Below are 24,678 nucleotides of genomic sequence, written 5' to 3'. Positions count from 1 at the left end.
TCTTTTATGGGTCAGTACCACATAAGCTGGTACTTTATCTCAAGGAGCAAACAAAGGAGATTGCCAACCATCTTTGGGGTGGACTTCGAACAGAACAAAAATAATTGTTTTGGAACAAATTTATCTGATAGGGATGATGATAGATATTTAAAATTTGCATGGTGGTTATTAACTGTTTTTTCCAAGTGAATGTCTCAGGCAGAGTGTCTAGACTCCATAACACATTTAATTTGATAAATTTTCATTTCCCCCCACCCCAGTGAAATCCTGAATATTAGTTACCATATCTTCAGAACTGACTTCTTGCAGTGGTTGAATGATACATTGGCTGCTTCTGCATTTTTTGTTCAAGAAGAATTATAAACTAAGAAGCTCAGACTGCACATAGTATATTACCAAATGAAATAACTGCTTTATTACAATGAAAGCTATAGAATATGTGCCCACCAATTCATAAGAAATTACTATGGCTCATTTTTAACCCAAGAAATTCGAACAGTCAAGGATCACAGTGATAAATTGGAGATGACCCATTTGGCTTCATCTTAAAAGTCATAAAAGTAAGGTGTTGATTCATGTCTGTGGTTCTCCAGAATGCATGTTTCACATTCTCATCAGAAAACGCTCGTAGACAATTCATCAAATTCAATCAATGGAGAGCACTCATAATTCAAACTACTTCCCCTTAGTTTGTCAGTGACTTTCCAATGGGAGGAGATGCTCTTATTTAGATGTCTCCCTTCTAAGAATTCCATCACCAGAGACCTTTGTTTTCCATTAGATATTTGGTTTTCTCATCTAATGTTCTGACACCCCATCTATTCCCTACTCAAGAACCCATTTTCAACAGTTTTGAAGATCATCGCCAACTGCGATAATTGCTGCAGACTTGTTTCAGATATTTATCATCCTTTGCAACTTTAGCTTACCAACAACTGCTATTTTGTGATTAGAATTACTCATGTTCTTGTGAAGCCCCTCTAGTTGCACTAGTCTTCATTCTTGTTTCACAGGTGGGTATTGAATTAGAAATTCCATCAGTACCTGGTTGCGATACTAAACCTAGGCCCCATTTGCCTGTTCTGTTGATTCAGAGGGGCATTAAAGACCATATTCAAAGAACAGCAGGTGGTTCTTCTGGTATCCTTCAATCAGTACTACAAAGAAACATTTTAACTTGTCATTCATCTCATCGCTGTTTGTGGGATGTTGTGTTGACATTGGCTGCTGTATTTGTTCATACAATAAAAGCTGCAGTTATAATGTAAATCTTTGTGTATGAAGTATTTTGTGATTGTTTTAGTGTAATAAAGTGCTACATGAAGTGGCGTTATTTGCTGAGAATCTTAGACAAGCCATACCAATGTTTCATTATAATCAATCTTCACCATTAAGTTTTATACTTAAAATTGGCCATGGTCACATCTCAGAAAGTACACTGAAGGTATCTGAATCACCGAGTTGCCCAACTCCATTTGATCCTGACACAAACGGCAGTATCGTATCAACTCCTTGAAGTTGCTTACTTTCAAAAGGTGTTTATGGCCTTCAAACACACTCATGTTTTGATCGGTTTTAAACATTTTTTCCAATTTTCTCTTCTCGTTTCTTGAAAGCGCTGACTCTTATCAAGTCCTCAAAATCTTTAGCTCAGTTGTTCATCTCCTATAAACAAGTTGAAGAAGGCCAACTTATCTCACGACAGTGAAATGGATTCCAAGCTGTGTACATGTTATCCATCAAGCATCAGGGATCATTCTACTATAGGCATAGTATTTTCATTTGCAGTGACAGCATCTGTTCCATTGAAAAAGATGTGTATGGCAATCAGATCCTTTACCCTGCATTTAATTTGAAAACCTAATTGTTATAGCTCGTTGGATATAAAAAACGCTCTATCTCTGCGATCGAATGCTTGCACGGCTCTATCCCAGGGATAGAGCGGTTTCTCTGCCGCTATGGATGCTGGGTAAAGAACTCCCTATACCACAAAAGCCAGGAACGGGTGGGGTGGGTAGGTAGGGAGGGGAGGGAGTCGGGAATCAGGGACCCTGAAATCGTGAGGGGTGCCCTTTAATCGAGGGGGGCCCTGAAATCATTGGGGAAGGGGGAGAGGGATACTGGGGAATGGGGGTTGGAGGGGGGGGGAAGAGATGCAAGAATGGTTTCCCCTTTTCCCCCGTCCTCGGTTTCCCCTCTTCGCCTGCTCGGGGTGGCCTCCTGGTTCTTTGAACTTCTCAAACAACAGCTGCTGGCGCAAAACCACAAATAAAGATTCTCAACTACAGGGGCACTGAAGCATTAGATGGAATATTTCATACTACAGCATTGGTATAAATTATTGTAAAATATAAGAACTCCAGTCACATTAAAGTTCAATACGGTTGTATGGTAATTGCAGAAAATAGTAATTAAGCCTATTTATTCTCGTATACATGCATGGTTTTGTGTAACAGTTCATGCGCACATAAGGGAATGATGTTAGTTCTGGTAGCTGTCTAGATTTTGAAACATGCTAAAAACACTCGTACTATATACAGGGAAAGCTTTTAGATGTCAGTTTACAGTGTTTTGAAATGCGATGATGTGATCCTGCCAATTTCATGTCACTTTAAAATGGAAGTGTAAATATCCACATTCTAATATAAGGTTAGAAGTTTTATAACAACAGTTAGATATCTGAGTGATAGATGAGCAGAAACTTACTTTCCTAATCCTGTTACTGGCTGTACACCCACCAAAGTGGCTTTAAAATTGTTTATTTGCAGACTTCTGTATTAAATTCTTCCCCTATGGTGATCCTTAATGCAGACAAATTATTCTTTCATCTACTGTTTGTTTAAATGCCACAGGGTTTAGAAAATATTGGATAAATTTTTATTTGTATGTTTTAAATATATTAAAAACATTTGCTTCAATAGCCTTAAATTATTCAGTTTAAGAAACATACAGTGTAAAGTAACATTATAAAGGTTTTTCATATGTATGAATTATAGTCAGAACCGGATAAGATCTCATCTGTTACTATCACAAGTCATTTTACATTCCAAATCTAAAAATTCAGTTTTATTCTCACCCGACTTGATTCAATGGTGAAACAAATCTAATATGATGACTTAATGCTTTGGAATACAATTTCATCCTGTCCCAGAAAGAGAATCTTGTAATGTTTTCACTGTTGTCTGCTATTTGAGTGATAAGTAAGCTTGTTTTTGTCAGTGAAGACCTACCTGCCTACCAAACAGGAGTGAATAGCTTGGGTCTGTGGGCCTGATATTAACAGTGATAACTTCCATTTATGGCATGACCCAGTCTACCAAAAATTCAGTTTGGTCATAGTCCATATTCCCAGGATGGCATAACTACGATTCTAGACCCCATGACGTGTTGCTTCTCTTTTTTTTTGCATGTTCAAGTCCCTGAACAATATTTGCAGATTCCCATATACAGGCCCCAGGGCCTAAATGGTACAGCTGTCCTGAATAGAGGTTTCAAGCTTTAGGCAGTACTGATCATTTCCCCTCAATGGGCATTCAACATGCCACTGTTACTAATGGATACTTAGGCCTGAAGTAATCCTGGCCATTTTTTGTGGTGGTTATTTCTGGTTGATTCCTTCAGTGGATATTGAGGACCAATAATTGATGCTTCAGGCCTGAGGTGTCTCTGTCCTTTTTGGCTGTTAGATAATTTGGACTTTAGACAACACTGGCTGCTTCTTTCAGACGTGCTGACCACTAATGGATGCTTCAGGCCCCTGCTGGTTCTGACAGTTTCAGTAGTTGAACAATACAGTGACTGCTTCAGCACATTTGCCAGCACAAGCCATCTCTTGCGTTCATGTTAAGATACAAATCTAGCCAGAAATCTGTAACATTTAAAATGTGTTTTCAAAGCAGTGGCTTTTGCAAGACACGTGAGGAAAAAAACTGCTATTGAGCTTCATTTCAATTAATGTTTCAGTAATTATTCCCCTTCTCTCCCCACCACAAACAAAGATGGTAATTCACAGCCCCAAGTTAATGGGAGAGGACAAAAGAAATAAGAAAAACTGAGAGAAGATACTCTAATCATGAAAAGACCTGCAAGACTATGCAATTGATATATTTTCCTATATTTTGCCAAGTTAAGTTTTCCCATTGAAGTCTTTTGTTCATGAGATTACCCCACACCTTTGTTCATGTCCAAAAACAAATCAATTAAAGTAGTAAGACATTTCCATCGACTATCTGAAAGGCTTCCCCTTCCCCAGAAAGGAACAGACTCGATGTGCAGCTAAATCTAGCCTTTATTTCTCATGTAACCTCACTGAATTCTGTGCTCCGAATTGTTCTAATTCTAAAGCTACCTCTGAAGGATGGGGTTAGGATATCCATGCTGGGTGTTAAAGATTCCACATCTGCCTTCGGATATTCTCTCAGGTTTACCAGCACTATTCACTCCTATATGCGGTCCCTGCATCATATGTTCAGGCGAGTGAGAGTATCTAATCATGCGACCGTGCAGTCCCCTTGTGATCTGAACTGGATATCGTGCCGTTCTCACATGCGCATCGCCAATCTTTCAGTCGGCAGACTGACAATACTTTAATGAGAAGAGGCTAGGTGCTATTCATGAAAGCTGCTTTATCTTACAGACATCAAGTGAACGTACAGAGTAGCAGTTATAATCAAAACTCGCTTACTTCACTTAACTTCAGATCCCATCCCGTGAACAAGAAAAAAAAACATGCAGCTCTGTTCAAGTTAGTGGGCTAAATACGCTTGCTTTTAGTTCATCTTAGTCTTGGTCTGTTTCAAAGCTATCAGGAGCTCTGTCAGCACTAACCTAACAATAAACTGCCTAGGCCTTTCTTGCTTTTTTCTGATGGTCTCTGAGCAGACCATCCCAATTGACTGACCCAGTTGGTCTTTGTTCTCCCATTGGTCCTGGAAGGGAAATTAGCAGGCTAATCTCTGACCCACTCCTTGTCCAGAGATTAACCAGTGTGTCTGCCAAGTTCAACTCACTGCCACTCTCTTTTCCCTCCCCACCCCAGGATGTGGGTTCCCTATAAACCATTTCCTGCTATTCTCAAAAATAAATGGGACCACCTTGACATAATAGGGTAGATTTTAGTCTTTATTGCCTGGGCAGAATGAAGAAAGGAAAATCTGGCTGGGAGCATCACACCTGGTGACAGAGCCCACCCGATCTTCCTTCCATTGAAATGAAGGGAAGGAAAGTCGGGCAGGTTCTGTAAAGGGGTGCGATCCTCACATCCAGATTTTCCTTTCTGCTTGCTGCTCAGACGACGCACAGTGCTCGGGTGGTAAAGGTGAAAATCTTCCCCAGCGAGTCTGGGATGAATCAATTAACTTTATTGAGGTAGGCCTCAATAAAGTTGAGCGGGCGGCCCACCGGCAGGGACTCCGGCTGGCCAATTGTACTGGCATGAGGCCCAGTGCATTTTGAGGTCAAGACCCCCCATTGTCATGCTGCCAATGAGTTACAGGTGCCAAACGGGCATCCGTTGAAGCTTGTAGGCTCCAGGCCGGCACAAAGTTTGGCGGTCCAGAGGCTGACACGGCGAGCAGCAAGGTAAGTCCTTGCGGAGAATGTGGCGGGGGTGCAAGGCGGCAGTGGCCCACGTTTTTCTTGTGGAGAGCAGAGGTGCCCTCCTGCTGGCCCTACTAAAATATTTTTAAACTTGCCTTTTTGTACCTCTTCTGCTCTACTGCCCAGTAAAACTGGCAGAGCCTGTCCGATCCACGATCCACCCAGTTGTCCGTTAAAGTTTCAACTGGGGACCTGTGTATGTCATAGGATATCGAGTTGCACATTGAAAGGGCCTACCTCCTGAAACTGGCGTGATCTCCGGCTGCCCAGCGGAAGGCTCCTTTGACGATGGCGCGAACGGAGTGCTGAGCCATTTTTGGGCCACTACCAGGTGACCCAAATTAAAATCTACTGCCTTGTCTCAGTTTGAAGTGGTGTGTGAGCATCAACGTTCCGCAAGCTGGTCCATCTAGCTTTAATACACATCCCCCTTGCTCCCCCCAAATCCTCTGGTTGCTGGGGTAATTTTAGTCCCCCGAGAGCTGGATTTAACTTAAAAGTAACAGTATTAATATAAATCATACCAAGATCCATCCTTCTGGAATGTGACACTGGGCCAACACTGAGGCAATGCAGTATAAACAGTCACCACATTAATGACCACCTCTACTTTGTTCAGCCATCGCTGCTTTGTTCGGTCTACCACATCAAATAAAAATATTTTGTTTGCACATACACACAGATGCATGTGCACATGCACAAACAGAAAAAATAAAAACAAATCCCATGGAGGGGCCCCCACTGAGAAGCAGCTGTGTAAACGGCACAATTCCACTCAGTCTGTGAGCACAGATTCCCATACTGAGCCTACCCACCCAAATGTTCTAAACGAGAGCCTTGAAGCTGCCTCAGATGTTTTTTTCCCCATTTAAAAAAAAAATATGCTGTGCAAATGCCCAGAGAACACACAATGCAGAGGAGGAGAAAAATATGTAGCTCATGCACAGAGCTTCATGACAGCAATGAACCCACCTGGAAAATAGATCCACTGACTTTCTATAAGAATGTGATGCAATCCACATACAGCAAGTACACATGGAGGGAAAGTTTGTGCATTTTCACTTCCTCCTCCAAGCCATCCCGTTATCCAAGTAAACCCTGCATAAAGTTGTAAGAGGAAAATAATTACAATTTCTGAATTTGTTTAGAAGATGTAAGCAATGAGGAAATATTTAAGGCTATCCAGTTTAAGTCTTAGTCTTTCGTTGTAAGAATTAAACAAATTAGTTTCCCCAAACATTTCCCTCTTGTTTTGTTTGAAAGTTTTATCCTTTAATCCTCATGTCAGTTGACAGGAAATTAGAAGATAAAATGAAACGTGCTATACTAATAAATGTGAAAATAGGAAGTGCTCCACTCCCTGTCACATTTCCAGCAAGTGGATGCATCTGCACTGCTAAATGGGAAATGAAGATCCATTTCGAAAAGTATCTTTCACAGGACTTCCAACAATTCATTTTTCTTTATGTGTGTGAGAAGGGACATCTTAATAATGTTCAGCAATTATAATTTTTGAAAATTTTGAAAACCAGAAAAATGTTCAATTTGAAAAATCTCATGCACAGTTAAAGAAGCAGTATTTCTTCATTGCTAATAGAAGTCTAGAGGAACAGGCTCACTGGGCCAAATCATAGAATCATACAGCACAGTAGGAGGCCATTTGGCCCATTGTGCCTGTGCCGGCTCTCTGAAAGAGCTATCCAATTAGTTCCATTCCCCATAGCCCTGCAAATTTTTCCTTTATAAGTAGGGATCCAATTCCCTTTTGAAAGTTATTATTGAATCTGCTTCCACCGCCCTTAGAGACAGTGCATTCCAGATCATAACAACTCATTGAGTTTGAAAAAATGTCTCCTCATCTTCCCCCGGCTTTTTTGCCAATTATCTTAAACCTGTGTCCTCTGGTTACCGCCCCTCCCACCTATGGAAACAGTTTCTCCCTGTCGACTCTATCAAAACCCCTCATAATTTTGAACACCTCTATTAAATCTCCCCTTAACCTTCTCTGTTCTAAGGAGAACAATCCCAGCTTCTCTAGTCTCATCCAAATGGCCTTTTCTAATTTCCAATTTGCCGACATTGCCATTCTCTCCAATATGTCTTCCTTTTTCCTCAACCGAGGATTCCCCTCCACTGTAATTGACAGGGCCCTCGACCATGTCCGTCCGATTTCCCGAACTTCTGCTCTCACCCCTTCCCTTCCCTCCCAGAACTATGATAGGGTCCCCTTTGTCCTCACCTTTTACGCCACCAGCCTCCACATTCAACGCATCATCATCCGCCATTTCCACCACCTCCAGCGCGATCCCACCAGCAAACACATCTTCCCCTCCCCTCCCCTTTCAGCGTTCCGAAGGGACCGCTCCCTCTGCGACATCCTAGTCCACTCTTCCATCACCCCAACACCCGCTCTCCTCCCTATGGCACCTTCCCATGTGAGTGCAGAAGATGCAACTCCTGCCCCTTCACCTCCTCCCTTCCCACCGTCCAAGGCCCCAAACACTCCTTCCAGGTGAAACAGCAGTTTACTTCTACTTCTTTCAATTTAGTATACTGTATCCATTGCACACAATGCAATCTCCTCTACATTGGGAAGACCACACACAGACTAGATGATCGCTTTGCTGAACACCTTCGCTCTGTCTGCAAGTGTGACCCTGACTTGCCGGTCACTTCCATTTTAGTTCCTGCTCTATGTGGGAAATCAGGGACCCTTCCGGTGTCCCTGACGACCATGTGTGCGGGAAATGTATCCAGCTGCAGCTACTGACAAACCACATTGCGGCACTGGAGCTGCGGATGGATTCATTAAGGAGCATTCGCGATGCTGAGAACGTCGTGGATAGCACGTTTAGTGAGATGGTCACACCGCAGGTAAAGGTTGTACAGGCAGGAAGTAATTGGGTGACCACCAGGCAGAGTAAGAAGAGCAGGCAGGCAGTGCAGGGGTCCCCTGTGGCCGTCCCCCTCTCAAACAAATATACCGCTTTGGATATTGTTGAGGGGGATGACTTATCAGGGGAAGGCAGCAGCAGCCAACTTCCTGGCACCAGGGGTAGCTCTGCTGCACAGGCTGGGAGGAAAAAGAGTGGAAGAGCTATAGTGGTAGGGGATTCTATCGTAAGGGGAACAGACAGGCGTTTCTGTGGCCGTAAACGTGACTCCAGGATGGTTTGTTGCCTCCCTGGTGCCAGGGTCATGGATGTCACTGAGCGGCTACAGGGCATTCTCAAGGGGGAGGGTGAGCAGGCAGAGGTCGTGGTCCACATTGGGACCAACGACATAGGTAGGAAGGGAGATGAGGTCCTGCATCAAGAATTTAGGGAGCTAGGTAGCAGATTAAAGAGCAGGACCTCAAAGGTTGTAATCTCTGGATTACTCCCAGTGCCACGGGCTAGTGAGTATAGAAATAGGAGGATAGAACAGATGAATGCGTGGCTAAAGAGTTGGTGCAGGAGGGAGGGTTTCAGTTTCCTGGATCACTGGGCCTGCTTCTGGGGAAGGTGGGACTTGTACAAGTCGGACGGGTTGCACCTGAACCAGAGCGGGACAAATATCCTTGCGGGGAGGTTTGCTAGCACTGTTGGGGGGGGTTTAAACTAACTTGGCAGGGGGATGGGATACAGAGTGGAGCTACAATAGGGGATGATGTGCAGCCATATATAGAGAAAAAAACAAGTCAGCTTGGAAGACAGGGCAAATATGTGAGGGCAAGGCTGGATGGCATCTATTTTAATGCAAGGAGTCTTGCGAATAAGGTGGATGAACTGAAGGTGTTGATAAACACATGGGAGTATGATATTGTTGCTGTCACAGAGACATGGTTGAGGGAGGGGCAAGACTGGCAGCTCAATATTCCGGGGTACAGAATCTTCAGGCGAGACAGAGGGGGAGGTATAAGAGGAGGGGGGGTCGCAATATTAATTAAAGAATCAATTACTGCCATAAGGAGGGATGATATATTAGCAGGTTCCTCTAATGAGGCCATATGGGTGGAGCTTAAAAACAAAAAGGGGGCAAGCACTTTGATGGGAGTGTACTATAGTCCCCCAAACAGTCAGGGGGAGATAGAGGAACAGATATGTAGGCAAATCTCAGAAAATTGTGCAAATAATAGGGTAATAATAGTGGGGGATTTCAACTTCCCCAATATTAACTGGGATACTCAGAGTGTAAAAGGCTTAGAGGGTACAAAATTCTTAACGTGCATCCAGGAGAGCTTTTTGAGCCAGCATGTAGAAAGTCCTACAAGAGAGGGGGCGGTACTGGACCTAATTCTAGGGAATGTGGCCGGCCAAGTGGAAGAAGTGCTAGTAGGTGAGCACTTTGGTGACAGTGACCATAATTCAGTGAGATTTAAGGTGGTCATGGAAAAGGACAGGGAGGGGCCGGAAATAAAGGTTCTAAATTGGGGGAAGGCCGATTTTAATAGGATAAGGCAGGATCTGGCCAAAATGGACTGGGATCAGCTGCTTGTAGGAAAATCCGCATCGGAGCAATGGGAGTCTTTCAGAAGGGAGATTGAGACCATACAATGGCAACATGTTCCCGTAAAGGTCAAGGGTGGTTCCAAGAACTCCAGGGAACCTTGGATGTCGGGATATACGAGAATGAATTAGGAAAAAAAGGAGGGCTTTTGGCAGATACAAAAGGCTAAAGACGGAGGAAACCCTAGAGGAGTACAAAAAGTGCAGGGGGATACTTAAAAAAGAAATTAGGAGATCAAGGAGGGGCCATGAAATAACACTGGCGAGCAAAATAAAGGAAAATCCTAAGATGTTTTATAAGTATATTAAGGGTAAGAGGATGACTAGGGAAAAAATAGGGCCCATTAGGGACAAAAATGGCAATCTGTGTGTGGAGCCGGCAGATGTAGGAGGGGTTCTAAATGAATTTTTTGCATCTGTTTTCACTATGGAGAAGGACGATGTAGACATAGAAATACGGCAGGGGGACTGTGATATACTCGAACATATTAACATCGAGCGGGAGGAGGTATTGGCGGTTTTAGCAGGCCTAAAAATGGATAAATCCCCAGGCCCGGACGAAATGTATCCCAGGCTACTGTGTGAGGCAAAGGAGGAGATTGCGGGGGCTCTGACACATATATTCAGAACCTCTCTGGCCACAGGGGATGTGCCAGAGGACTGGAGAACCGCTAATGTAATACCATTATTCAAGAAGGGGAGTAGGGAAAAACCGGGGAACTACAGGCCAGTGAGCCTAACATCAGTGGTAGGAAAATTATTGGAAAAAATTCTGAAGGACAAAATTAGTCTCCACTTGGAGAAGCAAGGATTAATCAGGGATAGTCAACATGGCTTTGTCAAGGGAAGATCATGTCTGACTAATTTGATTGAATTTTTTGAGGGGGTGACTAGGCGTGTGGATGAGGGTAACGCAGTGGATGTGGTATACATGGATTTCAGTAAGGCCTTCGATAAAGTCCCCCACAGGAGATTGGTCAAGAAGGTACGAGCCCATGGAATCCAGGGTGCCTTGGCACTTTGGATACAAAACTGGCTTAGTGGCAGAAGGCAGAGAGTGATGGTCGAAGGTTGTTTTTGTGACTGGAAGCCTGTGGCCAGTGGGGTACCACAGGGATCGGTGCTGGGTCCCTTGCTGTTTGTGGTCTACATTAACGACTTGGATATGAATGTAAAAGGTATGATCAGTAAGTTCGCTGATGATACAAAGATTGGTAGGGTGGTAAATAGCGAGGAGGATAGCCTCAGTCTGCAGGACGATATAGATGGGTTGGTCAGATGGGCGGAACAGTGGCAAATGGAATTTAACCCGGAAAAGTGCGAGGTGATGCACTTTGGAGGGACTAACAAGGCAAGGGAATACACAATGAATGGGAGGACCCTAGGCAAGACAGAGGGTCAGAGGGATCTTGGTGTGCAAGTTCACAGATCCCTGAAGGCGGCGGAACAGGTAGATAAGGTGGTAAAGAAGGCGTATGGGATACTTGCCTTTATTAGCCGAGGCATAGAATATAAGAGCAAGGAGGTTATGATGGAGCTGTATAAAACACTGGTTAGGCCACAGCTGGAGTACTGTGTGCAGTTCTGGTCGCCACACTACAGGAAGGATGTGATCGCTTTGGAGAGGGTGCAGAGGAGATTCACCAGGATGTTACCAGGGCTGGAGCGCTTCAGCTATGAAGAGAGACTGGGAAGATTGGGTTTGTTTTCCTTGGAGCAGAGGAGGCTGAGGGGGGACATGATTGAGGTGTACAAAATTATGAGGGGCACAGATAGGATGGATACGAAGGAGCTTTTTCCCTTCGTTGAGGGTTCTATAACAAGGGGACATAGATTCAAGGTAAAAGGCGGGAGGTTTAGAGGGGATTTGAGAAAGAACTTTTTCACCCAGAGGGTGGTTGGAGTCTGGAACTCACTGCCTGAAAGGGTTGTGGAGGCAGGAACCCTCACAACATTCAAGAAGCATTTGGATGAGCACTTGAAATGCCGTAGCATACAAGGCTATGGACCAAATGCTGGAATATGGGATTAGAGTAGACAGGGCTGATGGCCGGCGCGGACACGATGGGCCGAAGGGCCTCTATCCGTGCTGTATAACTCTATGACTCTATGAGTTCCCCTTTCCACTCCCACTCTGACCTCTCTGTCCTCGGCCTCTTACACTGTTGCAACAAAGCTCATGTAAGCTCGAGGAACAGCACCTCGTCTTTCGTTTAGGCACTTTACAACCTTCCGGACTCAACATTGATTTCAATAACTTCTGATCATAACCTCTGCTCCCATTTTTTTGGTCAGCTAGTGCTGGTAATGGTTCTGCTGCTGCCATTTACAGCTACTCTGGATCAACCTTTTGTTTCTTAACCTGTCCCATTACTACCTTTCTTGCCTTGCATATATTTCTGTGGTGGTTATTATTTGAATTGTTTTCAAACAGTAACAGACCTACTCTCCTGCCGGGTTTACAGTTTAAATTGAAAGTGAACTGAACAGACATCAGCTGCATGGTGCTGCCTGCCTGTAAGTCTGCCCTGTTTTACAGGCTGTCATGGGACAATGACAGAAATAATAGACTCTCTGTCATGTCTGTCATTCCCCCACATCTAGAAGCAGGTGGGGCCCATTGGGTTAGATGTGCAGTTGAGGATACAATATACCATCATTTAAAATACAATGCAGTAAGGCATATCACTCTTTGTGAACCATTTTAAGGTAACTCGAAAACAGACACAGTATTCCACTGAAGTTCAGTTTGAGTTACTGCTGGAGTGAATCAATCTAAATTGGCTTCTAAATGTGACATAGATGTCAGGAAGTATTACAAGTGATAGAAATGAAAAATAGATGGGGAAAGGATTCAAATTGTTATACAGATTGTTCTCTGCAGGATGGGGAAAAATTCTCAGTTGCAAAGATAGTTCAGTGAAGAAACAGTTAAATGTACTTGAAAGGTATTGAGTTATTGTATTGATTGTCAGGAATTTAAGTAAAAAGATTTTGGGAAACCATTCAAGTTTAGCAATGTGAAATCAAACCAGGATGTAAAATGGGGCAGGTTAGTCAGGTGGCACGCGTATTATTATCAAATGAGAAGATGTGATTTCCCATGTGACAAATTCTTGATCTTGGCCACAGTGTCAGATAAGTGCTTCCTTGCAAAGAGCAAGAAATGTTCAGAAGGGAAATCATTCTCTGGAGGAGACTTTGAGATCTTCTGCAAGGTGGAAATGGCACAACAGCACACCACAAAATGGTGGGGAATGACTGACCACCATGTTCCCACCATCGCTGTGGCGGCTGCAATCTTCCCCCAGGCCTACCGTTGGGTAACCAGAGCGCCCACCTGAGTCAGGTGGGAGACCCTTTTAATATGCAAATTGGGGTACCATGTCATACATACAACGTTTGCCATTTTAGAACAACACTGGGCAGAGTGTGCACAATCAATGGAAGAGGAATGCAAAGGTAAGTTTTACTGTATCTATCAGGCCAGGAAAAGCTGGACTGCTCCTCTGGGCTCCACAAAACCAGCCTGGACCACTGCCACACCAGATTTCCCTCCCAGTTCAGACCTCCGGCCCAGAAGTGCCCCATACCCGCCCAGTTTTGCGGCGCCTGGAGCTATACATAAAGAGAGGAGAAAGTACTGGAGGGGGATAAAAAGTAAGAATAGATTATGCCCCACCTACCCACTGAAGTTCACACCTGTAGTTGGAATAGGAAAAAATCCTATGTGAATTCTTTAAAAGAAGTAAATTGATGGAAAAGAAATCAATTTGACAACATTTCTGCAGGGACTCTCCTTCATAAAATGTTTACAGTGGTTTCTCAGACCTTGGCATAGTAGTCAGCACACAAGGGACCTGAGAGAGGGTACGCAAGGTTAGACTTCAGCTCATCGCTTATCTGGGGAGGTGCATCAGCTCTAAGCTTGAAAGGTTCATTAGGTCATCGTCTGTGCGCTGTCAGTCAGAGGCAGCAGTGAGGGACTCCATTCACTGAAAAAGGTGTAGGAAAATGGTCCCACACTGGGACCGACTGCATTAACCTTTCACTAACACTACTTGGTTCCCTAGCAATGCTGCATCAGATCAACAGGAGGTACAATCAGTGCAAGCCTTGAATTTATTCAAAAGATACGTTGCATCTTCTTGCATGCTAGAAAATCATGTTTATTGTGTTATCACTGCAGAGATATGAGCGAACTTTGCATTGCTCTGAAAAAGTAATAAGTTACACTGTGTATAGTACATTTCCTGATCTGTTTCAAAAATAGAACTGGTACTGCTGTAGTGCCAGTCATTCAGTTATGTAGTGCCCTTTATCTTCAGGTCCTATATTACTCTTGTCTAATACATTTTCAGCTTTGTAATGCCTCAATCGCTGTGCTCAGTGAATAGTTGTAAGATAAGTACAAAAAAAAGCATACAGTATAAAGAATAACATATCTAAGGGAGTAAATCAGCTTCACAGCTTTGTTGATGTTTCTAAGTTTGCCTACATAACAGCGGTCACTGCATTTCAAAAAGTAATTAATTGCTTGAAACATTTCAACCCAATATAACTGCAAGTAGTATTTTTCATTATAACACTTTGAGCACCTCTCATGCTTTATGACTTAAGAACTATTCTACCGAATTACTGTCTAGTTAATTTCTACCATATATACCATTTGTCTATCATATATGTTTATTTTATTTATAACGCTTCATAATCTTCTCCCTTTCACTATTCTTGCCTCTAAATTGTTCATCTGAACAGTATGGATTGTCTAATTGTGAACTCCTCCATGAACACCATTAATGCCACTCCATGTTGGCTATTATGAGACGTGCTTTGTGTGTGTGAGGAGATCTTTTCCGATCTTCAAGGTGTGTGTTCTACAGTTGCAAAGCACTCCAACCAGCAACATTGACAAGAACCAGTCAAACTATTTCATGGGATGTAATCAAATTCAAATACCAATGATGGGTATAAAATTTTGGTCTTGAACACCTGTGGAGCTCTGAGATTTAAGCCTTTATATTATGCAACTGACTAGGGGCTGACAACATTGGTCTTTAACCTGAAGTGAAGTATTGTAGAAAGAATCATTTAATCAGGAAGCAACATGCTGTTAAGTCATTAGAAACATTTCTTCTGTTTTTCTAACACAAACTAAATGCAGCTTTGTTTCCCAGTTTACATCTGCATTACAAAATGATAACCATTACTTCATAGATGTAGATACAATTACATTTTATGTGCAGTGGATGAACATCTGTTTGCTGAATATCATTGGAAATCATTTTCATTACGAGTGATTACGTCAAAGCCATTAATGCTTTAGTACAGTTATCATCATGCATCAGCAATACAGAATTCACTGGCTATTGTAATCTGCACTGAAAGCTACTGTAACAAAAGAAAACTAACCAAAAACAAAATAAAATCACCTAGTAGTGTTCCTGGGGTGTATTGAAAAAAGATATCCTGAAATTGTATCATTACAGTTATCTCATCTCAGGGTTCAGATGAGAATTATCAATGACTCCATTGTTGTGCTTTGTACAACAATGGATATCCAAATATCCTCATGCTGCCTCATCATCAACCTCCCCATTCTATTTACAATCTAAATTAATGAATTAGATGAAGGGACTGAGCGTAATGTATCCAAGTTGGCTGACGATACAAAGCTAGGTGGGAAAGTAAGCTGTGAGGAGTACACAAAGAGTCTGCAAAGGGATATAGACAGGTTAAGCAATTGGGCAAGAAGGTGGCAGATGGAATATAATGTGGAGTTATTCACTTTGGTAGGAAGAATAGAAAAACAGAATATTTTTTAGATGTTGGTATTCAGAGAGACTTGGGTGTCCTCGTACAAGAACCACAGAAAGTTAACATGCAGGTACAGCAAGCAATTAGGAAGGTAATTGGCATGTTGGCCTTTATTGCAAGGGGGTTGGAGTACAAGAGTAAGGAAATCTTGCTACAATTGTACAGGGCTTTGGTGAGACCACACCTGGAGTACTGTGTACAGTTTTGGTCTCCTTATCTAAGGAAGGATATACTTGCCTTAGAGGCGGTGCATTGAAGGTTTAATGGATTGATTCCTGGGATGAGAGGGTTGTCCTTTGAGGAGAGATTGAGTAGAATAGGCCTATACTGTCTGGAGTATAGAAGAATGAGTGGTGATCTCATTGAAACATATAAGATTCTGAGGGTGCTTGACAGGGTAGATGCTGAGAGGTTGTTTCCCCTGGCTGGAGAGTCTAGAACTAGGAGGCGCACTTTCAGGGTAAGGGGTCGGCCATTTAAGGCTGAGATGAGGAGGAATTCCTTCACTCGGAGGGTTGTGAATTTTTGGAATTCTCTACCCCAGATGGCTGTGAATGCTTAGTCATTGAGTATATTCAAGACTGAGATGGATAGATTTTTGGACTCTAGGGGAATCAAAGGATATGGGAATCGGGTGGGAAATTAGAGTTGATGACGAAGATAGCCATGATCTGATTGAATGGCAGAGCAGGCTCGATGGGCTGCATGGCCTACTCCTGCTCCTATTTCATATGTTCTTCCAAGTCCAACTTCCTTCTGAAGCGACGCCTCCATTGCTATTGCTCTCATTTCTGCCTCTCTGGTTAAGACATTGCTCAGCTTCTGCAATTAGTCTTTGTTTCACCAACTGTGACTCCACACAGCAGCCTGCTCCCACCCCCACATCTGGTTGTATGGTTGCTGACCAAAATTCAGCTCTCAGGGAAACAGCCTGGCCAAAAGTGCTACCAAATTAAGACAGCGATCAGGTAAGTTGGCTGAGCAAGAATACTGCCAAAGCACAGCGGAAGGTTAAAGGACTAGGGCAGAAATACAAACTGCAGTTATAAAGGGAAACAAAAGGAAAAACTACAAAAGGAGTCAGAAAGGACCTTCTGGTGCTGAACTTAAAGGGCATCTATAGCTTTTTTCAGTTTACTCCAGAGTCTTGTAAATGTAACTTCAGGCGACAACTTCAGGCTACAACTCCAGGCTAGCAGCTGTGGAAGGGCAAAAGGATCAAGGTGTCCATGTATGCCAATCACTAAAAGCTAGTGCACAGGTACAAAAAGTAATCAAAAAGACTAATGGACTTATCTCGAGGAAATGATGCTTCATTTGTACAGAGCCTTGGTCAGACCCCATCTGGAGTACTGCATTCAGTTTTGGGCACCGGACCTCAGGAAAGATATATTGGCTTTGGAAAGGGGTACAACATAAATTCACCAGAATAATACCAGGGTTTAAAGGGTTAAATTATGAGGATAGTTTGCATAAACATGGCTTGTATTCCCTTGAGTTTAGAATGTTGAGGGGGGTGATCTATTCGAGGTGTTTAAAATGATAAAAGAATTTGATAGGATAGATACAGGGAAATTATTTCTTCCACACTCACCTCTGACATTAAGGGGCCGATTTTCGGATGGCCGAGCGGGTGCGTTGGGGCCGGGGGGGGCGGTCTCCGAAAATGGCGGAATCCCAGAGCGGGTTCGGAGCCCGGCTCTAACCCGCTCACTTCCAGGTTCCCCAATGACGCGTTCAGTTGCACGCGCAGCTCCAGCATTCAGGACTCCCACCGGCAAGTAAAGCTGGCAGGATGATAATTTAGATACTTATTTAGGTAGTTGAGGCACTTGACAGACCTCATTGATTGGAGATTTTGGCAGGGGTGCAATTTTGAAGGATCCTCGGCGTGTTTCCCGTGCTGTGGGAAACACTCCCTGTTGGAGCAGACGTGTTTCAGCCATCAGCCAGTGGGAGATGCAGAGGATATTTTGACAGTTGGGGGGAATACCTCATTTATTGCAGCAGGGCACTCTGTCACTTCAGACAAAGTTTTGGCCGCAAGACCTTTGTCTTTCCACTCAAAAATTTTAATTTATACCCTAAACTCTGCTGTGCAAACACATTTACCTACTTTGCGGACCCCCTCAAACTCACACCATCAGGATGGGGGGCGCCATGGCTGCATTCAGCACTTCATCCAAAGACGAGCAACATCACCAACCTCGCCAGGCACGCCGTCCACCTCCACCACATGGAGCTCCACAATATAGTGCTGCGCCACACGCACCTGCACAAAATAGACGTGCAATTACACATACACCCACTCTAGGGTGACCCAATGGGTGGCATCAAGTGTGGGTGTTCATGGTGAACCTTATGAAAGGGACTTATTGCACAAGCCAGTCAAGAGTGGCCAAGACGTGGCAGTATTGGTGACAATGTAATATTTAATGTGAGTTGAACAAAAATCAAATATAAATAAAAAAACATGACAAACCATCAAATACCCTTGTGCGCATCCCCTTTGTGCTCACAAAACCTTTGCCTTACGCTTCCTACTACTCCTAAATGGTGCTTCCCCTGTGGCTGCAGCAGAGGTAGTGGCAGGTCGCTCTTGTTCATGCGCTGACTGATTAGATGCTTTGGGCCAACGCCTTCTGGGATTCGGTGCCCTTGAGGGCCCCTCCAAAGACTGCTCCACCTGCACCTGTGCAGGGGCAGACTCGGCCACCTGGAGAGGAGGCAGCATTGCGGGTACTGGTTGAGAGGGGGGCTACGGGTGAGACGTGGAAGCGCTTTGAGTGGCGTCCCCACTTCCATGTCCCTTTTCGCTTTCATCCCTCTCCTGGGCCAGGCCCACACCACTCCTACCACTCTGCTGGACGACAGTTTAGATGACATGTGTGAAGCCTTGTAAGGCCAGTGCTAGTGTATCTGCCTGTCTGTTTAAGGCGGCAGAAAGTTGCTCAACCTGAGTCCGAAGGGCCGTTGTCAGGGCCTGAATGGACTCATTGGCGAGCCGTGCTTGAAGCTCAATGGAGGCTAGCCTTTCCTCCATCGCAGACATTCCCGCACTTATCCACGACACTATCTCAGAGATGCCCTAACGTCCCTGTGACAGTGTCTCAGAGATCCCCTCCTGTACCTGTGCCACCATTCCACTCATGCAAGAGTTGGACTCCTCCATCCTCTGCGCTATTGTGGAGAGTGCGCGTGGCACCTGTTCCAGCACCTCGCAAATGTGCTGCTGCCCCTCGATCATTCTCCTTTTAAAGGATGGCCCCCGGGGTTCAGCATCTGTGTCCAGCTGAGCAGAGCCTGGAGAAGAGTGCTCCCACCGACGCGGACTCTCCACAGCTGCCCCTGCCATCAGTGTCTGCTCGTGCTTACATGTATGGTGACTTACCGTGTGCAACCCCAACTAACTGAGGACGGGGTCCCACCGAGGTGTGTGAGGCCTGCAGGTCCTCTGAGGAATCTCCCTCCGCCGTCACAGCAGTCGCTGAAAGCCCTGTAAGAGAACAGGAGGCAATATTAAGCATGATGACAGATGTTGAGGTGCTGAAGATGGCAAGGCATGTTAACATCATTTGCTATTGTGAGTGCTGAATGTTAAAGTTCTGTCACCAGCCGTTCGTCGGGTGGCAGTCTCGGTGTCCCCGACGGACAGGCTTTCGAGGGTGCAGCTCAATTCGAGAGCCTCCTGCTGCTCCACGTCTGTGAGGACGACCTGATGTTGCGGGCCCCCTCCGGTCTTCGTCCTCTCCCGTGCATTCTGGACTCTCTTCTCCAATAAGGGGAGAAAGTAGAGAGGCGTGAGTGAGGGATGGTGACGTGGTCAACGTTGAATGCATTGGTTTGGGTGAGGCTGATCGTGAAAGAGATGCATCAGAGGGTGAGTATGAGACAGAGCCATGACATTGTATGAGGATTGGGTTGAGTGGTAGTGGTGGGATGAGTACTGGGGAGGTGAGGAAGTGCAGGTAAGTTGAGGATAAGCTTTGAGTGGGTGTGAGGAGTGATGTGATAGAGTAGTGTTAGCAGTGCAGAATGAGTTGTGGGGTGGGGGCGGTGATGTGGAAGACGGAATGTCTGAGAATGAGTAAGTGTACTCACTTTGGCTGACCTAGTTAGGTCATTGAAGCGCTTCCTGCACTGGATCCAGGTGCGGGAGATGTTGCTGCCACTGCTGACCTCCTCTGCCACCTCGAGCCAGGCCTTCTTGGTGGCAGAAGCAAGCCACTTCCTCCTGTCCGCCAGTAGAAGATCTCCTTCCTCCTCCTCACCCCATCTGGTAAGACCTGGCGTGAGGCATCATTAAACCTGGGGGCAGCCTTTCCCCTGGGCTGCTCCATGGTGCTGTGTGGTTCTTTGCTGCAGGATCAGTCATTGGAGGACTGCCCCTTTAAATAGGGCTCCTCCAGCTTGACAGCCTGTGATGCGGGTGTGCAGTCTGACTGCTGCGCAGGTTTCCGACGGGAAACCCGGAAGCCACGTTAAGTGGCTTCAATTTACCCGCAATCGGGTGGGGAATGGACAGATTTTACTGGGCGGGTTACCGACGCGCCCAGTCGCCCCGCCGCTGCCAACCCGCCTCCCTGATAATAGCGAGGCCTAAGTGTGAGGAGCTTGTACTTTTCTTAACCTCTAAAAGTGAGGCTACTGCATTGACTGCCTGCTCCTTTGACCCAACATCTGATCATTCAACTATTCCTCTTTGCTCCAATGCTCACTGTAATTGTCAACTGCTTTATCTCCTCAAGCATTGGTTTACCCCCTGTGTCAAAACTATTGCCACCATTTCTTTCCTTGACAGCCCATTTTAAAACCCTCCATACCTTCCAAGTCTCCAACCTCCCTATACCATCTAGTTACTCAAATATGTAATTGTCACCCTACTCTTGCCACCCCTGTTTGAACCCCTGCTGCCCAGTTTCCATCCTACCCACAGCACAGAGACTGCCTTGGCCAAAGCCACCAATGCTATCCATTGCAACTTGAACCATGGCATTTTATCTCTACTCAACCTTTCTGTGCTGTTTGATATTGTCAAATGCTCCATCTCCCTTTGTTGACTCTCTTCTGTGGTTGTTCTTTTTGGCCCACCTGCGTGACATCGCTTTTTCATTCCTACCCTCCGCAACATTGCCAGCACATCTTCGACAGTGACTTGTCTTTTCACGCCTCCACATACATCCCTTCTGTGTGTACCAAGGCTCCATGCTGGGCCCCTCCTATTCATTACCTTAATGCTGCAATTTGGCAACATTATCCATAAGCATGGGTTCAGCTTCCCTGTGTAGCTAACGACACCAAACTTTGCCTATCTACCACCATCCGTTCCTTTTAAACTGTTGCAGTGTTCTGCAGCTGCCTGTCTGAAATCAAATCATGGATGAGACAGAACATTCTCCAGCTCAACATTACCAAGATACCAAAGCCATGCTATTCACACTCTACCAGAAATGTTGCATCTTAGCTCCTAAGACTATCCCTCTTTGCTGCTTATGTAGATATGAGGGCCGAGTTGGCTAAGGTAGATTGGGAAATTAGATTAAAAGATATGACTGTAGATAAGCAATGGCAAACATTTAAAGAAATAATTTATAATTCTCAACGAATATACATTCCCTTGAGGAATAAAAACTCCACGGGAAAAGTGGTCCAACCATGGCTAACGAGAGAAGTTAAAGATAGTATTGGATTAAAAGAGACTTACAATGTTGCCAAAAAGAGTAGTAAGCCTGAGGATTGTGGGGGGGGGGTTAGAAATCAGCAAAGGATGACCAAGAAATTGATGAAAAGGGAGAAAATAGAATATGAGAGTAAACAATCAAGAAATATAAAAACAATTTGTAAAAGCTTCTACAAGTATGTGAAAAGGAAGAGATATTAGCTAAGGTAAACCTGGGTCCCTTAGAGGCAGAGACAGGAGAAATTATAATGGGGAATAAGAAAATGACAGAAACGTTAAACAAATATTCGGTATCTGTCTTCACAGTAGAAGACACAAAAAACACACTGGAAATAGTGGGGAACCAAGGATCTAATGAGAGTGAGGAACTTAAGGTAATTAATATTAATAAAGAAAAAGTATTGGAGAAATTAATGGGACTAAAAGCTGACAAATCCCCTGGGCCTGTTGGCCAAATTCAAGGGTTTTAAAAGAGTGGCTGCAGTAGTTTTGATCTTCCAGAATTCCCGAGATTCTAGAATGCTCCCCATGAATTGGAAGGTAGCAAATGTAACACCACTATTCAAGAAAGGAGGGATAGAGAAAACAGGGAACTATAGACCAGTTAATCTGACGTCAGTAGTAGGGAGAATGCTAGAGTCTATTATTAGGGACGTGGTAACAGGGCACTTAGAAAATCTATGATTAGGCAGAGTCAGCATGGTTTTATGAGAGGGAAATCATGTTTGACAAATCTATTAGAGCTTTTTGAGGGTGTAACTAGCAGGGTAGATAAGGGGGAACCAGTGGATGGATATTTGGATTTTCAAAAGGTGTTCAGTAAAGGTCACACAAAAGGTTGTTACACAAGATTAGGTCTCATGGGATTGGGGGTAATACATTAGCATGGATTGAGGATTGGTTGACAGAGAGTAGGAATAAACAGGTCATTTTCAAGTTGGCAGGTTGTAACTAGTGGGGTGCTACAAGGATCGGTGCTTGGGCCTCAGCAATTTACAATCTATATCAATGACTTAGATGAGGGGACCAAGTATAATGTATCCAAATTTGTTGATGATACAAAGCTAGTTGGGAAAGTAAGTTGTGAGGAGGATGCAAAGAGGCTATAAAGGGATATAGACAGGTTAAATGAGTGGGCAAGAAGGTGGCAGATGGAATATAATTATCCACTTTGGTAGGAACAATAGACAAGCAGAATATTTTTTTTAAAAGCTGAGAGACTAGTAAATGTTGGTATTCAGAGGGATTTGGGTGTCCTTGTACATGAATCACAGGAAGTTAACATGCAGGTACAGCAAGCAATTAGGAAAGCAAATGGTATGTTGGCCTTTATTGCAAGGGGTTTGGAGGTACAGGAGTAAGGCAGTCTTGCTGCAATTGTGTAGGGCTTTGGTGGGACCGCACCTGGAGTACTGTGTGCAGTTTTGGTCTCCTTACCTAAGAAAGGTTATACTTGCCTTCTAGGGGGTGCAACAAAGGTTCACTAGATTGATTCCTGGGATGAGCGTGGTTGTCCTATTAGGAGAGATTGAGTAGAATGGGCCTATCTTCTCTGGAGTTTAGAAGAATGAGAGGTGATCTCATTGAAATGTATAAAATTCTTAGTGGGCTTGACAGGGTAGGAGAGTCTGGAACTAGGGGTCGTGGTCTCAGGATAATGGGTCGGCCATTTAGGACTGAGGCGAGGAAACATTTCTTCACTCAGAAGGCTGTGGATGCTCAGTCGTTGAGTGTATTCAAGAATGAGATCGATAGATTTTTGGACACCAAGGGAATCAAGGGATATGGGGATAGGGTGGGAAAATGGAGTTGAGGTAGATGATCAGCCATGATCTTATTGATTGGTCTCGAGGGGCTGTATGGCTTATTCCTGTTCCTATGTCTTATGTTCTTTATCAAGTTGACCTTGATGATGCACACCTTCAAACACTACATCCAGCGCATTAGTAATAAGATCTATTTGCACCCCCATAATGTTGCCAGCCTGTATCCTTCGCCCCAGCTCTGCTGAAACCCTCATAATGCTCTCTTCCCAAGTTTCCTCCTACATCATAAGTGTCAGCTTGACTCGGTTGGCAGCACTATTGCTTCAGAATCAAATTCCTCTCTAAGACTTGGTGTACATAATCTAGGGTGACACTTGAGCACAGTATTTTCAAATAAGATATTAAGCCGAGGCCGTATCTAAACATTGAGATGGAGATAAAAGATCCCATGGCACTGTTTGAAGAAGAGCTAGGAGTTCTCCAAGACCTCTAGCTAACAATCATCCCTCAATCAACACCACCAAAAAAAAACACAGATTGACTGGTCATCCAAATTGGCCACCGTGCTTGCCTGCATAAAAACAGTATGTGGACTTCAAGTAATTCATTGCATACGTAGGTCATCAGGTCTGTATAAATGCAAGTTCTTCACATAAAATCCACCTCATTTGGAATTCCACCCCCACTAAGTTCCACTTATGTATAACCCTTGTTTCTGCCATCCTCGACTGACTCCCTGTCTACCAATTCATTGATTTTCAAATTCTTATCTTTGTTTACATGGCTTTCCTCCACCCCGCCGATGCAACCTCCTTCAGTCCTATGTTCCAGCACATATGCTCTGCTCATCTGACTCCGATGAATGCCTCTCCCTCTGCTCCACAGTGGAAGAGACTTCAGTCATTATGCCCCTCCTCTATGGAATTTCTTTTTTCCAATCATCTGTGCCTTACCACAACTCTCCGATTTTCAAAAGCCGCAGCAAAACCTACTTATTCAGTTACCTACTCAAACTGCCTCCTAACTCCTGCTGTATCTAATACCTGCTTAATAAAGTGCCTTGAGACATTTTTCGACAGTAAAGGCAGTATTTAACTGCAAGTTGTTTTTGTTTTGATGGAGCAGCTGTCTCTGTAACTAATGAGTCCTTTAATTATAAATGAAAAATCCACCATAGCCTGTGTCTCATCAATCTCCATAGTCATTTGCTTGTGCCAGAAGTCAAGAATTTATCTCTCGTTTTTCTTTCCTGTCTTTCTCTCTCCTTTCTCGTTCTACCCCGTTCTGTCTCTCTTCCTCCCTCTGTGTCTTGCCCTCCTTTCTCTCCCTC

The 24,678-nt window shown here is 44.2% G+C and overlaps 1 protein-coding gene across 5 annotated transcripts in view; it reads left to right on the top strand.

Annotated features, from left to right (window-relative positions):
• The window catches only part of diaph2 (diaphanous-related formin 2), a 705,669-nt gene that overhangs the window by 631,238 nt on the left and 49,753 nt on the right, over nt 1–24,678 (top strand). The gene's annotated exons all lie outside the window — the stretch shown is intronic.

This window comes from Heptranchias perlo, chromosome 15, assembly GCF_035084215.1.
Source record: "Heptranchias perlo isolate sHepPer1 chromosome 15, sHepPer1.hap1, whole genome shotgun sequence".
NCBI lineage: Eukaryota > Metazoa > Chordata > Chondrichthyes > Hexanchiformes > Hexanchidae > Heptranchias > Heptranchias perlo.
This window is presented reverse-complemented; position numbering and strand designations above follow the sequence as displayed.